We start from the raw sequence: 16,544 nt of genomic DNA on the forward strand, positions 1-16,544 counted from the left end.
CTTCACTTCTCTTTTGTTCTCTCATCCCCATTTCCCAGCCCCCAAACTGGCCTTTTAATCTGTTTCATTGCCTGTGCTTTTTCAGTCCTGACGAAGGGTTTCGACCTGAAACGTTGACTTTATTTCTCTCTCCACGGATGTTGCCTGGCCTGCTGAGTTTTTCCAGCATTTTCTGTTGTTATTTCAGATTTCCAGCATCTGCAGTATTTTGCTATCCTCCTAAACTCTGGCAACCACAGTTCTGACTTCATCACCTGGAACCAAACTGATTTTGTTCCTCAACAAAAAATCAATGGCAAGATCTTTCTTTTGTACTAATGGAAATCTTATTTATGTGCCAATACGAATTTTAAATAAAGTTAAAGTTCATCGTGACCGCAGAAATTCAGAATTGTAGCACTGCTTATTAAAAGGTCTTATAAAACAAGAACATTCTGCACAAAATTGAACACTTAAAAGATCTGATGCTTGCTCAATGTTTAGACATTGTAACTAAGCAAGAAAAAGTTGTACGTAAATGATGTCTCACCAATTACAGCGCTATTTCACATGTACTAAAGGACACACCACTCACAATGAAGTGTTGCCAGAAAGTTGTGGTTTTTAACTTCCATTTGGCAAATATCACACCATTGACTTTACCAACATTGTTGTCCGAGTTATTTTGCATGCAAAAATTAATGTCACTAATTTTCAGTTCACTGTAGTTACTCTGCAGTGAAAAGCATTTCCCAGATTGGAAAACATAACACCAAATAATCAGTTTCTATTAAGTGAATGCAAGGAATGGGAGGACTGCAATAAAGTGGTTACATCAGATTTTAATTAACTGACTGAGACAAGTCCAGTTGAAGTAATTCTAATCAATTAAATAAATTTGCTGAAATTTAGAAATGTTTCCAGTGTAAGTAAATGAATAATTATAAATCAAAGCCTTTGTTTCTTCTGCTGTATTAGAAAAATGATGGAAGTTCTTCCGTGCTGAAAAACAAAATGCAATTTCTCAGGGAATTTTTTTGTTGTATTTCCTAAATTTGCACTTAAAAACTGAATAAGCATATTTTATCATAAAGTTCAGCAAACATCATCAGTTGGAATACAAAGATATACACAGAAAATAAACCTTAAAAGCTGCAAACTATTTCTGTTGTCTATCATACCTTCATTAACAAAAAAATCAGCTAAATACCAAGAAACTTTAACAGTTTCAGGGGTGTGTGGGATTTCCCTTGTTATGTTCCACTCATAAGGGCTTCTTTCAGGGTGCCACTGAACTGCATAAATAGAGTATCTGAAAGCTACATTCAAAGAACAAATAATCAGATCAAGCAGGAATATCACTTCCAACAGTTGTTCTGCTATCAGATTGCAATTGCAGTGTGTGCACAAGAAATGGCTAAAACCTATAGTGAAAATCTCCAAGGCGATACATCACAAGCCTCAACTTGAAAGCACACTTAAATATAACAGCAAAAAATGCATTGCTTGTTCAGAGATGCTGAGGTTTTTAATTATAAAAATATATAGGGATTGCAGGGCATTGTCCCATTTCAGACTCACCTTTAATGGTCACTGAAATACATCAGATCCATTTGTAAGAGTCAATTTCATAGGAGTACAAAAATGTATGGAATGGATGCTGATGGGGTTGTTGATGCTCCAAGCACACACTACATATACATAACATGATATGTAAGGATCAGTATTCACTTTTTTACACTATGAAAGAGAACTAAAAAAGATAACAATTATGGATGACCACTTATACAAGCAGTTAATTTTACCAGAGGCAAATTGCAATCTACAAAAGTTCCATTCCTTGCTCATTTTAATGAGAAATGGAGCTTTTCCACCATCATGCTTTCAGCTTTTCAAGGCCTAGGTTTTGCTATGTAAGCTCTGGAGATCTATACTGTAAAAATTCAAACAGGGCTCCCTTAATGGCTCAAAGTTTATCCAGTAAATAGCTAAGTTGTACATACCAAGAAGGACCAGGTTCAGTTCCTGGTCTGTGCTGAGTTACCTGATCTGAGACAGTGTGGCATATAGGAGCACTACAATTAGCCTCAATGTGCCTTGGCTAAGGAGGTGGGGAAACAGCCAGGGTCCCTACTTCTGATCAATAACAAAATACTGTGGATGCTGGAATCCAAAACAAAAACAGAAAATGCTGGAAACACTCAGCAGGCCAGGCAGCATCCGTGGAGAGAGAAACAGAGTCAGCGTTTCAGGTCTGTGACCCTTCGTCAGAACTGGAAAAAGTTAAAGATGTAACAGATTTTAGCCAGGTGCAGCGACAGGGAAAGTGGGGGGTGGGGGGAGGGGAGGAAAGGAAAAAACAAAAGGACCAGCCTGTGATAGGGTGGAAGGCAGGAGTGGTTAAATGTTGCAAATGCTGCAATCTGAAAAAAATAGGGGCAGAGGTTATGGTCTGAAATTGTTGAACTCGATGTCGAGTCCAGAAGACTGTAAAGTGCCTAATCGAAAGATGAGGTGCTGTTCCTCGAGCTTACGTTGGAACAGTGTAGGAGGCCGAGAACAGAGAGGTCAGAGTGGGAGTGGGGCGGGGAATTAAAGTGACAGGCGACCGGAAGCTCGGGGGTCATGATGCAGTCTCCTCTACATTGGGGAGACCAAACGCAGATTGGGTGACCGCTTTGCGGAACACCTCCGTTCAGTCCGTAAGGGTGACCCCGAGCTTTTGGCCGCATGTCACTTTAATTCCCCGCTCCACTCCCACTCCCACTCTGACTTCTCCGTTCTCGGCCTCCTACACTGTTCCTTCGATTAGGCACTTTACAGCCTTCTGGACTCAATGTGCAGCTTTATAACTAAGAGTATACAGCTGAAGAACAATGTTCATCTCTCTCAGCCTGCTCTGATCACTTGCCCACATCTCCTCTGCTTAACTGTAACACAGGACACCATCTGGCAGCTTCACTGAATCAGGAATTACAGTAAAAATGGTGGGATGTTTACAAGTTGGAATGTCAAATAATGCAAAATAAAATATCACAACTGATTCAGCTTTCTCAATATTATAGAATCATAGAATGGTTACAGCACAAAAGGAGGCCATTCGGCCCGTTGAGTCTGTGCCAGCTCTCTGCAAGAGCACTCCCCTGCCCTATCCCCATAGTCCTGCAAATTTTTTTCCTTCAAGTACTTATCCAATTCCCTTTTGAAAGCCATGATTGAATGTGCCTCTACCAACCTCTCAGGCAGTGCATTCCAGATCTCATAACCACTTATACAAAAAGAAAATACTGCAGATACTGGAAATCGGAAATAAAAACAGAAAATGCTGGAGACACTCAGCAGATCAGGCAGCATCTGTGAAGAGAGAAACAGAGTTAACGTTTCAGGTCGATGACCTTTCGTCAGAAGCGGAAAAAAGCAGGAAATGGAACAGATTTTTAAGCGAGTGTAGGGGCTGGGAATTGCGGGGGGGGGTGAAAGAACAAAAGGGAAGGTCTGTGATAGGATAGAAGGCAGGAGAGGTTAAGAGACATTAATATTCAAGGCAAAAGGAGATGGTAATGGGACAGGTTAAGAAACAAAGGATGGCTCTAGATGAAGTGTAAATTGCGCTGGCAGAATGGAAGACAGCTGCCATGTGGGAGAGAAGAACAGTCACAAACAAAAGATGTGGATAAAAAAATATATGATAGGGGCCGAGGTTATGATCTGAAATTGTTGAACTTTATGTTGAGTCCAGAAGGCTGTAAAGTGCCTAATTGAAAGATGAGGAACAGCACCTCAGGTCTCTCTGTTCATGCACCCCCTTTAGAATTGTACCCTTTATATTGCCTGTCCTCGCTCTTGCTACCAAAATGTATCACTTCTCATTTCATCTGCCGTGTGTCCGCCCATTCCTCCAGCCTGTCTATGTCCTCTTGAAACCTATCACTATCCTCCTCACTGTTCACTATACTTCCAAGTTTTGTGTCATCAGCAAATTTTGAAATTGTGCCCTGTACATCCAAGTCATTAATTTATATCAAGAAAAGCAGTAGTCCTAGTACTGATCCCTGGTACCTTCCTCCAGTCTGAAAAACAACCGTTCACCACTGCTCTGTTTCCTGTCACTTTGGCAATTTGTATCCATGCTGCCACTGTCGCTTTTATTCCATGGGCTTCAACTTTGCTGGCAAGCCTATTATGTGGCACATTATCAAATGCCTTTTGGAAGTATAGATGACTAAATAAGGATATAAAAATAAATACAAGACTGAAATTATATATTATACATATTGTGGATTTAATTCAACGTTTTTGCTCAAAGACTCTTTTCAGATCAGCAGTAGCTATTTTCATTTACCTTCGATGGTGGACACAAATTCCATCTGTTGGCTGATCCTATCAGTACTCAAGATTCTGTAGAAGTTACTCAATTTTTCATTGTTTGTAAAATTCTGAAATTTATCACAAAAGAATTCTAACTAGAAATATTGAAACAAATCATCAACAAACAACTTTCTGTAGCAGTATCTATATCGTGAAACAAAATTATAAAGTGAGTTTTTGTATAAGAAATGGAAGTTGTATGTTTGCACAATATCGTTGACTCTAAAATACACGTAAAAACAAACTATATTTTGATTTAATGTTGAGAACCATTAAGTAGTCCTGGTATCCCACCATAGGAAAAGAATAACCCAGGTTGCTGCGCCATAATGCCCCCCAATTTCAAACAAATGAATTTGAAATAATGGGCTGTATTTTGCGACCCCTATGGGTGCGTACGAGGTGCGCACGCGCCCGCGCAAATTCTGGGTTTAGGCATGCGAAGTACATGCGCTAAAACCCAGAACTTGCGGTCGGTCAAGAATCTTCTTGACAGATCCTTCGCATCCCTGGGAGATGGGCCACTGAGGGTGGAGAATTGCACTATTTGCCCAACTTCCGCCTGCTGAATGCCGTGAAATTCTTATGCCTGGTAAAAGCAGGCGTAAGGCCTGCTTTTTCCAGCATAAGTGTTTTAAAAAATAGAAAAATAAAATTTTATCACTCATTTATACATTAAAAACCCTGTTCAATAAGGTAAGTTTATTTTTTAGCCCCGTTAAAACAAAAAAAATTGCAAAAAAATAAATTGTTGTTTAAAATATTTAATTAAACTTGTGCAAAAATTCATGCTAAATCAATGCACTAATATACAGCTCTACAAATTAACTGAAAAAATAACTACAACCAATTGAAGCAGTCTTTTTTTCTATAAGGTTTATTCCCTCCTTTGATTCCTACTTCTCCCTTTTAAATTAACTCCCTTAAAATTACAGGTAACCAGCAAGGCAAGATCGAAGCACATCTGTGCCCCAATGAGCAGCATAAGGGAATCTAGATAGGTCTGTTTTCCAAGCAAAGAGAACTAGAATGTGGGAAGAAATAAGGGAATGGGAGAGTAGAGGGAAACCACAGGGATGGTCTAATAGAAGTGTTGTGTATGTACCTTTAAGAGAATAACTGGTCTCAGACTGCAATACCAGCAGTGACCACCCCTGTATAAAAGGCGCTAGAGAGCCTCTGTTGGTTAGTTTCGTTTATGCCTTTCACCAGTAAAGACTTGTTTGTTTCTCTCCTGCTAGTCCGTGTCTCAATCATTCAAGGACTTAACACTGGCGACGAGTTAGAAAGAACTTACCTGCAACTCAGCAGCAGCTCCGACGAAGTTGAAGGTCGGAAAAAAAAAATAGAGTCCATTGAAACTCGAGGAACGGGCGTCGACCGTCAATCATCGGGTTCAAGGCTTTGCAGGAGCGACGTTCCAGAGCCAGGCTGGGTTCCTCGGTCCGTGGTTTCCCAGCTAACCGGGCTGGTGGCAGGTAGTGCTCTGATCCTTCCTGGGCTGCAACGGGGCCGGGCAGCGAGTCAGGAAGCAAGGAGAGAGAGAGAGGGTGGAGCATACAGGGCACGGCCGGTGTTTCGAAGCTGGGCAGCGTTCGGACCTCAGAAGAGGGAGGGAAGTGTTCCAGAGGGTCCGCTCCATGACAGGAAAATAATAAAAGAAAAAGAATACACGCAAGAAACCGTGGAAAGCAGCGCTAACAACAGCGGGGAAGAAGGAAAAGCGCGGGAGGCGCCATTTTGTTAAATCAGAGAAGAAGGCAAAGCGCGGGAGGCGCCATTTTAGATTTGCAAGATGCCGAAGACTGGCTGTATCACTGCTTTTGATAATACATTAGAGGACTGGACCACGTATGTGGAAAGAGTCGAGGTATATTTTGAGGCAAATGAAATAGCGGAGGGGAAAAAGGCATCAATATTGCTAAACGTAATGGGCGCTAGAACATACGGCCTACTGCGGGATCTGATTACTCCAGCCAAACCGAAGGCGAAGAGTTTTAACGAAATTGTTGCTGTTCTACAGGAGCACTTAAACCCTGCACCGCTGTTGATAGCAGAAAGATTTAAATTCCACAGGAGAACTCAGCACAAAGATGAGAGCAATGCTGAGTATCTTACGGAACTACGCAAGCTATCAAAGCACTGCCAGTTCGGAGCAGGACTGGCAGATACCCTACAGGACAAATTTGTCTGTGGACTCCTGAGTGAAGGAACACAGAAGAAGTTACTCGCAGAAAAAGAGCTGACGCTAGATAAGGCTTTCAGCGTGGCAGTATCGTATGAAGCAGCAGCCAGGGGAGCTGCAGAAATTCAACAAAAACCACAGAAATACGGCACCCACGAAATGACATGGGGATTTGCAAAATGTTATCGCTACGGCTGAACTAACCATGACCAGAAGGACTGCTGGTCCAAAGACAAAATATGCAGACAATGCGGGAAGATTGGACACATTGCACGAGTTTGTAGGTCTGGGAAGAAGACCAGCGACAACAAAAAGGCTACTAAGGAAACGTACAAGAAAGTACAAAAGATGACGGACAGTAGTTCCGAAGACCAGATGAGCGATAGTGAATCCGAGAACAGGAGATTAAGCTGTCTCAAACTTCACAATGTAACCGCAAAAGAGGATCACCGAACCATTTGGGTCACCCTCACGATAGCAGGGTCCCAAGTTAAAATGGAATTGGATACAGGATCAGCGGTAACCGTCATGAATCGACGAGACTATGAGCGGCTATTTTCACACATACCCTTGAGAGAGACATCCATCGTCTTTACGACGTATATGGGGCAAAAAGTATACCCCAGAGGAAAAATAAGGGTGCCTGTCGAATACAGTGGCAAGAAAATATGGAAATTGTATCTCTACATACTGCCAAATGGTGGACCACCGTTATTGCGACGGGAATGGATCAGGAAGATAAACTTAGATTGGCATTCCATTCATGCAATGACGGTGGACGGTAAAAAAGATGAAGACGTCACTCCTGGACGATTGTCAACAATCTTAGCTAACGCCAAAGAGGTATTTCAACAAGAACTGGGCACGCTTAAAGGCGTAACCGCCTCGTTAAAAATAGAAGAGAATGCAGTTCCCAAGTTTTTCAAAGTGAGACCGGTACCATATGCAATTCGTCCAGCCGTCGAGGCAGAGCTGGAGAATCTGGAGAAGGCGGGCGTGTTGTCTCAGGTCGACTGGAGCGAGTGGGCGACACCCATCGTTCCTGTCATGAAAAAAACATTAAGCAATAAGTCCGGAGAGTCAAGGAAGATTCGCATCTGTGGGGATTTCAAGGTGACGGTGAACCCTGTCCTTCACACAGTACAATATCCTCTTCCAAGGATAGAAGACATCTTCGCCTCACTGTCTGGAGGGAAGCGTTTTACAAAAATTGACCTAGCACAAGCATATTTGCAGATGGAGGTTGAAGAGTCCTCTAGGAAGTATCTCACGATAAACACTCACAAAGGTCTTTACCAGTACCATCGATTGGTATTCGGAGTAGCATCGGCTCCGGCGATATGGCAAAGAGCGATGGAACAAGTCCTGCAAGGGATTCCGGGGACTCAGTGTTACTTGGACGACATCCTTGTAACAGGTGAAGATGACAGTGAACGCCTTAACAACCTAGAACAGGTGCTCACTAGACTACGGGAACATGGGCTGCGAGCCAACCGCCCCAAGTGCGAATTTTTTAAGAAACAGATATCGTATTGTGGCCACGTGATTGATGAAGAGGGGTTACATAAGTCCCCTGACAAAATTGAAGCGGTTGTTAAGGCCCCAGCGCCTGAAAATGTGTCGCAACTGAGGTCATTCCTCGGATTGGTGAATTACTATCATAGGTTTTTGCCGAATTTGTCGACAATTCTGCATCCACTGAACGCCCTGCTACGAACGGGGGTAGCATGGAAATGGAGCGATGATTGTAAACGTGCTTTTCAGAAGAGTAAGGACTTAATCACTTCGAAGGAAGTATTGGCTCACTACAACCCAGCACTGCCAATCAGGCTGGCGTGTGATGCGTCTCCCTACGGCATTGGGGTGGTACTGTCACATAAATTCCTTGATGGTTCGGGGAGGCCGATAGCTTTTGCGTCACGCTCGTTAACTTCTGCCGAGCGTAACTACGCCCAGATTGACAGAGAGGCCCTCAGCCTAGTGTGGGGGGTGAAGAAGTTCAATCACTATTTGCACGGTCAAAAATTTACTCTACTAACCGATCATCAACCTCTTGTCTCCATTTTCAACCCTCAGAAGGGCGTGCCGATAATGACAGCACAACGGCTGCAGAGATGGTCCCTTTTCCTAGGGGCACACCAATATGACATCGAGTACAGGGGAACTAAACAGCATGGAAATGCTGATGGATTGTCACATCTACCATTGCCGACGGTGGAAGAAGAAGACCTTGCAGTGGATCCAATGGAGTTATTCCACTCGACCATAGTCGAATGTCTCCCTGTGACGAATGCAAACATAGAAAAGGAAACACGGAATGACCCGACACTATCACGGGTCTATGATTTAACGGTGAAGGGATGGCCAGCACATGGCGAACCACTGCTGCCAGCATTTTCGCCAAGAAGAGAACAGCTGTCAGTGTGCAGAGGAACGTTGATGTGTGGATCCAGAGTAGTAATTCCACCTAAGTTGACGGATAGAGTGCTCAATGAGCTTCATGAGGGTCATCTGGGTGGGGTAAAAATGAAGAGCTTAGCCAGAGCGTTTGTGTGGTGGCCGGGAATCGATAGAGAAATCGAAGAGATGACCAAGAGCTGTGCAGGATGCCAGAAGGTCCAAAACGCCCCACCACAAGCTCCTCTGCATCCATGGGAGTGGCCCTCATCTCCATGGCAAAGGGTGCACATTGATTTTGCTGGTCCCTTCATGGACTCGATGTTTTTAATTGCGGTGGATGCTCATTCAAAGTGGCCAGAGGTAATAAAAATGTCCTCAACCACCACGGAAAAAACTATCGCAGTTTTACGAACCATATTCGCCAGGAATGGGCTGCCTGAACAGATTTGCTCTGACAATGGACCACAGTTTGTGTCTGAAGAGTTCCGAAGGTTCTTAAAGAACAATGGTGTTAAGCATTACACATCTGCCCCATATCATCCAGCCACTAATGGATTGGCCGAGAGGTTTGTCCAAACATTCAAGAAGGCTATCAAGGCAATGTGTAATGAAGATATACCCCTACAACACAAGGTGGACAACTTCTTGTTTGCCTACCGGAATGCGACACATGCGGTTACCAACCAAACTCCAGCCATGATGTTCTTCAATCGAAGACTACGATGCCGCTTGGATTTGGCTAAGCCAAACGTCTGAAGAGATGTGGAGAACAGGCAGTTTCAGAATATGAATGAAAGGCCGACCAGGAGTTTTAAGATAGGTCAACCAGTTTTGGCCCGGGACTACCGCACTGAGAAATGGCAGCCAGGAACGATTTGTACACGACAAGGACCTCTCATGTATACCGTGGACGTTGGGGAGAGCATTGTAAGATGCCATGCTGACCAGATTCTAGAGTCACTGGAAAACGTCAACTCCACACCACGATCTGATACACCTGGTAATGAAATCGACGTTCCAATTGCAGCTACCGCAGAACCGGTAATATTGGAAGCAGATGAACCAAACAACGACATTGATTCCGACTCAACATTGCCAGAAGAACCTGATACTCCAAAGAGGCGTTATCCAGACAGAATCAGGAAGCCTCCTCAAAGACTGAACTTATAATTGCTTAAACTTAACCAATGTATCTAGCAACAGTAATTGTGATTGTAATTCGTTATCATTAGTGTTAAATGAATGTTATGTACTGTTTATCTAAAAGGGGAGGAATTGTTGTGTATGTACCTTTAAGAGAATAACTGGTCTCAGACTGCAATACCGGCAGTGACCACCCCTGTATAAAAGGCGCTAGAGAGCCTCTGTTGGTTAGTTTCGTTTATGCCTTTCACCAGTAAAGACTTGTTTGTTTCTCTCCTGCTAGTCCGTGTCTCAATCATTCACGGACTTAACAAGAAGTACAAAGCACTCTGCACAATGAGGATCAGTAGGAAAGGTTTCAGGGATCAGTAGGAAAGGTTTCCAGTTATTTGTTCAAGTTGTCCCAGAGCATTTTCCCCACGCAACCTCTCCCTACCTGAAACAGAATTGGTTGCATCACTAGCAATTGTCCTGATTTGCAAGAACTGCCAAACAGTTCTGGTTACATAAAGTCTACATCTACAACTCATATGAAACATTAGCTGTTTGATGTATAATTACATAGAATATACAGCACAGAAACAGGCCATTCGGCCCAACCAGTCCATGCTGGCATTTATGCACCACTCGAGCCTCCTCCCATCCTTCTTCATCTAACTATCAGCATAACCCTCTATTCCCTTCTCCCATGTATGTGTATCTAGCTTCCCCTTAAATACAGCTATACTATTTGCCTCAACCACTCCCTGTGGTAGCGAGTTCCACATTCTCATCACTCTCTGGGTAAAGAAATTTCTTCTGAATTCTATATTTGATTTCTTAATGACTGTCTTATATTGATGGCCTCAAGCATTGCTCTTTCCCACAAGTGGAAATGCTCTCTGAGTCTACTCTATCAAAGCCTTTCATAATTATAAAAAACTCTATAAGGTCACCCCTCAGCCTTCTTTTTTCAAAAGAGAGACCCAAGCCTGTTCATCCTTTCCTGATAGGTATAACCTCACATTTCTGTATATTTTTTACACCTTTTTAGAATATGGTGACCAGTATTGTACACAGTACTCCAAGTGTGGTCTAATCAAGGTTCGATACAAGTTTAGCATAACTTCTCTACTTCTCAACTGTTGTTAGAGCAGAGTCATAAAATCCTTTTTAAAAATAGCTCATTGTTTAAAAAGAGGAATATTAAAAGGAATGGGCTGCAAGGAGAGTGGGTTTATATACGTGGCTCATGTGGACGAAAATGCCAGTGCAGACTTGATGGGCCAAATGGGTTATTTCTGAACAGTAACGTTCTAAGAATCTTACATCTGTTTGGCTGGATTTAATTTCATCTCAGGGCGATGAAAGGAAATCTTCTCCCTCACCAAGCTATTCTAAATGGAATAAGGGTAGTGAGTCTTAAATCAATTCCCAGTGGGAATAATCTTCTGAAGTTGTGATTGAGTCACATTGTTGAAAGAGTAAAAATAATTCTACCTGTACCTAATTTGCCCTTTAACTCAACTGTGAGTCCTGATGTTGACACTGGGTGCAAACTAAGAAATGTATTCAGTTCCTCTCCATTAACTGCCCTTCACCTTGATCACGTTTTTTTTGTGTTTTACATTTTTAAAAAGAATATGGACACGAATTTGCCGACACTCAGAGGGCGGGTTTGGAGGCGGGTCAGTAGTAAAAATCTAACTGATTGACAGCGGATTGCGAACCTGCCGCCATCCACGCTACTTTGCCAAGTGTCGGGTCTGCGAGTCCTGATCAGACCCCACACCAAACGGCGGGAGAGGCACTTAAGGCAGTTAATAGCTTGTTAACTGCCTTGATGATCTTATTTTAACATCCTGTTCCGATTTTTGAGGTTTTTCTGCGTGTTGCCCATCGTCAGACAAACACGCCAGCTGCATTGTGCCAGGTTTAGCAAGGACCTGAATTGTTGGAGCTGATCGAGCAGTTTAAAAGCGGTCCTACAACATGGCTGAGTTTCAGATGCTACAATTTAGTGCTTTGAGGTTTTGGAAAACATTTTGCAGCTCTACTGATCTACTGTGAGTGTTCAAGCTGAGATCAATCTGCAGTGTGACCGCCTTGGAATACCGTCTGGCCAATTTGACTGAGCGCTTGCAACTTCTATTCCTTGACTGAGATATATACCAGCGGAATGGGAACCATTTATATCCTCTCAACCTGGTTGCCAGATTCGGAGGAAGAGCAGCCGCAGCAGCAGCACAACCAGGCACAACAGCAGCCGCAACAGCAGGAGTGCCAACCTTTTCCTCAGCCAAATCATGATGTACAGGGCAGAGGGCTGCACCTCACCGCAGGAGATACCACCAACATAGGGTTTACAGGCAGAGGATGAGCTTCCTCAACATGAATGAGCAACAGTGCCAAAGGAGGCGGAGACTTTCCCAAGACATAGTCGCTGACATCTGCACAATGCTGCACCAACACCTGGAGCCCAGAGGAGCAGGTGGACACTCCTTACCAGTGACTGTCAAAGTCACCACTGGACTCAACTTCTTAGCTTTGGGCTCCTTCCAGGGATCATCAGCAGACATCAACGGCATCTCCCAGTCGGCCGTACACACCTGCATCATGCAGGTTACCGATGTCCTCTTTGCAAAGTCGCACAATTAAATCCACTTCACCACGGATGAAGCAAGTGTAACCTCGCACGCTTTGCAAATATGGCAGGCTTCCCAAGGGTGCAGGGCATCATAGACATTAGGGCACCCCATCACAACATGGTGTGTAACCACAGGAAGATCATTATGCATGTTTGCGCCAAGTACCCTGGCAGTTGCCATGACTTCTTCATCCTGCGACAGTCTACTGTGCCTCAGCTCTTCAATCCGCCAACCCAACTTTCTGGATGGCTACTTGGCGACAAGGGCTATCCCCTGAAAAAGTGGCTCATGACACCGATGAGGCAGCTATCAAATGAGGCTGAGGAGCGCTACAATCTGAGCCACATTTCCAAGAAAAGCATTATAGAGCAAACCATCGGCTTGCTCAAAATGCAATTCCGATGCCTCGGCAGATCTGGTGGAGCCCTGTAGTACGCACCAGCCACGGTCTCCAGAATCATCATGGTCTGCTGTGCCCTGCACAACATCGCACAGCAGCGTGGCTTAGCGCTGCCTGAGGAACAAGTGGCTCAGCGCACAGCCTCCTCAGAAGAGGAGGAGGATCAGGAGAAGGACGAGAGGAGGAGGCGGCAGCAGATGAGAGACACCTTGCGGGGCCGGATGTGCCAATTCCACCAGCACGCGACCACATTGCTGGCCATCAGGCAATGGATTCAGTCATCCATGCCAGATTTGCGTAAGCTTACGCTTCAACCACAGGTGGCTGGTAGATGGAGATGAATGTCTGGACGACCTTCTTAACACGCCATTCATCATCTGTCCAATAAACAATGCTTTCCTATCACTCTCACCCCCATCATTGCCCTCACTGTGCAACTTCCATTTCTCAGCACACAGGCCAAATCTTCAATTCTTTGCCATCACTCTTGTTTCATAAAATGACAATCACTACTTTTTACTCAAGAAAACACCCAAGTGATTACCCTTGTGACTATTTGTGAGTTTACCTTCTCTTACGCGTACTTCTACATGGTGCTTCCCTTGTGGCTTCAGCAGATGTAGAGGCACCTTGCTCACTTTTATGCTGCGCCTGCTTAGACGCCTTTGCCTCTGGGTTTGGGAGCCTGGGAGGACTCCGCAACAGTCTGCTCTTCCTGCAGCTGTGCAGGGGCCGAGACGGCCATCTCAGTTGGGTGCGGAATCCGGGGCTCTGACCGAGGGCTCTGCAGTGGCATGGTCATGTGAGCGCTGGGAGAGCCCACACTTTCTTGTTGTCGGCCACCAACATTCCTCTCATGGGTCACTCGCACTTCAGTGCTAGCAAGTGACTGGAGAGCACCTTGCTGCACATCAGTGGGGCCATGAGGACCCGTCTCTGTACTGATAGTCCTCATAACGGGGACGTCCATATACCTCTGGTGTCTCTCCTCAATAGGTGCCCATCTATCTTCCACAGCAGACCATCTATTTAGAAGAGTCGCCATGATCTGTTGAGTCTGGCGAGTTATATCCTCCAAGGAGTTTGCCACCCTCTCCATGGCGGCATGTTCATGCGCTATTGCCTCCACCAAGGCAGTGCTCATGTTTGAGATGGACTCCTCCATTCTCTGCACACTCACAGTTACCATGGATGCAAACCCTGTCAGAGACTACTGCACTTGTTGCTGAAGTTCCAGCACTGCTCTCTTTCTGGATGGCCCCAGAGGCACAGTATCTACATGCAGCTGAGCAGAGCTAGAAGTGTCCTGTGACCTCGGACGAGGAGTCTCCACTGCTGTCGCTGTCTCCACCATCTGCTGATGCTCACTTGTGAGCTGTGATACACCAGGTGACAACACTACTCTATGTTGCAAAGGACCCACCGAGGTGTGTGTATCTGCGCTGGTGCTGGGTGCGCTGAGTTCTGGTGATGCTGCTTCCTCAGAGGCTCCAGGTTCCTCTGAGGAGTCCTCCGGCTCTTCCTCCTGGACAGTGGGGAGGGGGGCTCTTGATGGTCCTGTGGGAGAGTAAAGGCATGAGTTAGACATCTGATTTTTAGGTGGCAGACACATCCTATTGTGCAGATGATCAAAAGTCAATCTCTATGAACATCATATGCCATTTCAGTCAATCATGAAATCTAAATGAGAGGGCTGAAAATCTACTTTGTCATCAGCTTCCTCTACCGCGCCCGTCTCTCCGTCCCCCACTTCCAGCTCCTTGTCACCTCCCACGATGTCATGAGCAGCCTCCTCAGCACTTGTCAATGTTGTGAGGGATGGTGGCCCTCCTCCTGTCTTCCCACTCTCCCTCTCTCCCTCTTATTGTAGGCTATCTTTTCCTGCAAAGAGGGACACAAGTGGAGTTTCAGCGAGATTGATGGAGTGAGTGTGAAGAATCCATAACATAGAAGCTTAAAGAGAGACCAAGATGGAGTGAGGTGCCAAGAGGAAGGTGCCTCCCTGTGCGGTTAGTTGTTGTCATTGCATAACAGTGAGAGCAAGTGTGAGGGGTGCATAGTAGGATGGTGAAGTGATTCTAAACATAGAGAGGGATAAGTAAGGGTGCAAGGGAAGTATGGGTAAGATGGGATGTGGAGGAGCAGGTTGACAATGCTGAGTGCTGGTGATGAGAAGAGAAGGGAAGCAGACTGAAGGAAAAAGTGTGATGTGATACTCACTTTTGATGAGCGCAGAAAAGCATTGAACAGTTTTCGGCACTGCACCCAGGTGCGTGAGCATACGGACCTTGCGCTGACCTCCTCAGCAATTCGAAGCCAGGCTGCCTTTGTCTGCTGATGAGGCTTCCTCCGGCCATCGGGAGGGAACAGAATCTCCCTGTGCCCTCTTACTCCCTGCCCAAGAGCTTGGAGAGAGTCTTCATGAAAGCGTGGAGAAGCCTTTGTGCTTGCAGTAGTCGTAGTCACCTGGGCCAATTTCCCAAGCAGCACAAACGAAATGAGAAGCTAAGGCTACATGGGCTCCTTAAAAACAACTGAATGAATGATGTCAGCAGAGGCGAGCAGCAGACCCGCTCCCCCTCATTGGGCCGGGTAGCGCGCATGGCGGGCTTAACGAGCCCACTGAATGGAAAATAGTTATTTGGGAGCGGCTGAAACCGGCAGCGGTACCGGAACCTGCCCACCAGGCAACCCAACTCCAACCCGCCTCCTCCAATAAAATCGCGGCCTATGTTTTTCCTCGGGTTCACAATAAACTTGCAAACTAGCTTTAAACAGTTACAATTCAACTTAGATTAGGGGAAATATATACCAACCCTCAAAAATCTCCAATCTGTAAACAGAGTTGAACTTTATTAAACAGCAAATCTAAGCCTCTATTTAGATACATAAATGATCAGGTTTTATTATTTAGATCTTGATTTTGTGTGTTTTTACTATAACGTAAATTTGAAGTAAGTAGTCCTCTCCCCAAAAGTCAACAAAAACCCGATCAAACTCATGTTTCTACTTTTTAAACTTAAAATGATTATATCAAGGAACAGTCTATTTGCAGTTCAAGAATAATTACAATTTACTCAAAGTATATTAATTAAAACAATGTTAGTTGAAAAGGCTCCCTAAATCCTACCTGGGTAGAGATGCTCCAATTGTGGGAGTGTCCTGTCAGAGGTTTGATTTGTAATGCTTGCAGCAGGTCTTTAGGAAAGTTCTGGAATAGTCGACTGTCCTGAACATCTGAACAAAATAGCAAAAACTGAAGCAAACATTTATTCAGCTGCTCCTTCAGTCATTTAATTATTAATTCTTTATTTTTAGGACTCTGGTCAGTCCTGGTCAATATTTATCCCTCAACCAACATCACTAAAACAGATTATCTGGTCATTATCACATTGTTGTTTGTGGGAGCTTGCTGTGCGCAAATTGGCTGCCGCATTTCCTA

General features: G+C 44.6%; 1 long non-coding RNA gene across 1 annotated transcript; it reads right to left on the reverse strand.

Annotated features, from left to right (window-relative positions):
* Nucleotides 1-805: 805 nt before the first annotated feature.
* Nucleotides 806-16,335, reverse strand: LOC147114922 (uncharacterized). The gene is made up of 3 exons (XR_015078922.1): nt 16,233-16,335; nt 4,322-4,415; nt 806-981 (listed from the first exon to the last, which is right to left on the reverse strand). It is a non-coding gene; the product is annotated as an uncharacterized LOC147114922 (long non-coding RNA).
* Between the last annotated feature and the right edge of the window lie 209 nt (nt 16,336-16,544).

The sequence above is a fragment of the Somniosus microcephalus genome, chromosome 7, assembly GCF_052327205.1.
Source record: "Somniosus microcephalus isolate GS21.2 chromosome 7, FLI_Smic_1.0, whole genome shotgun sequence".
NCBI classification, from domain to species: domain Eukaryota; kingdom Metazoa; phylum Chordata; class Chondrichthyes; order Squaliformes; family Somniosidae; genus Somniosus; species Somniosus microcephalus.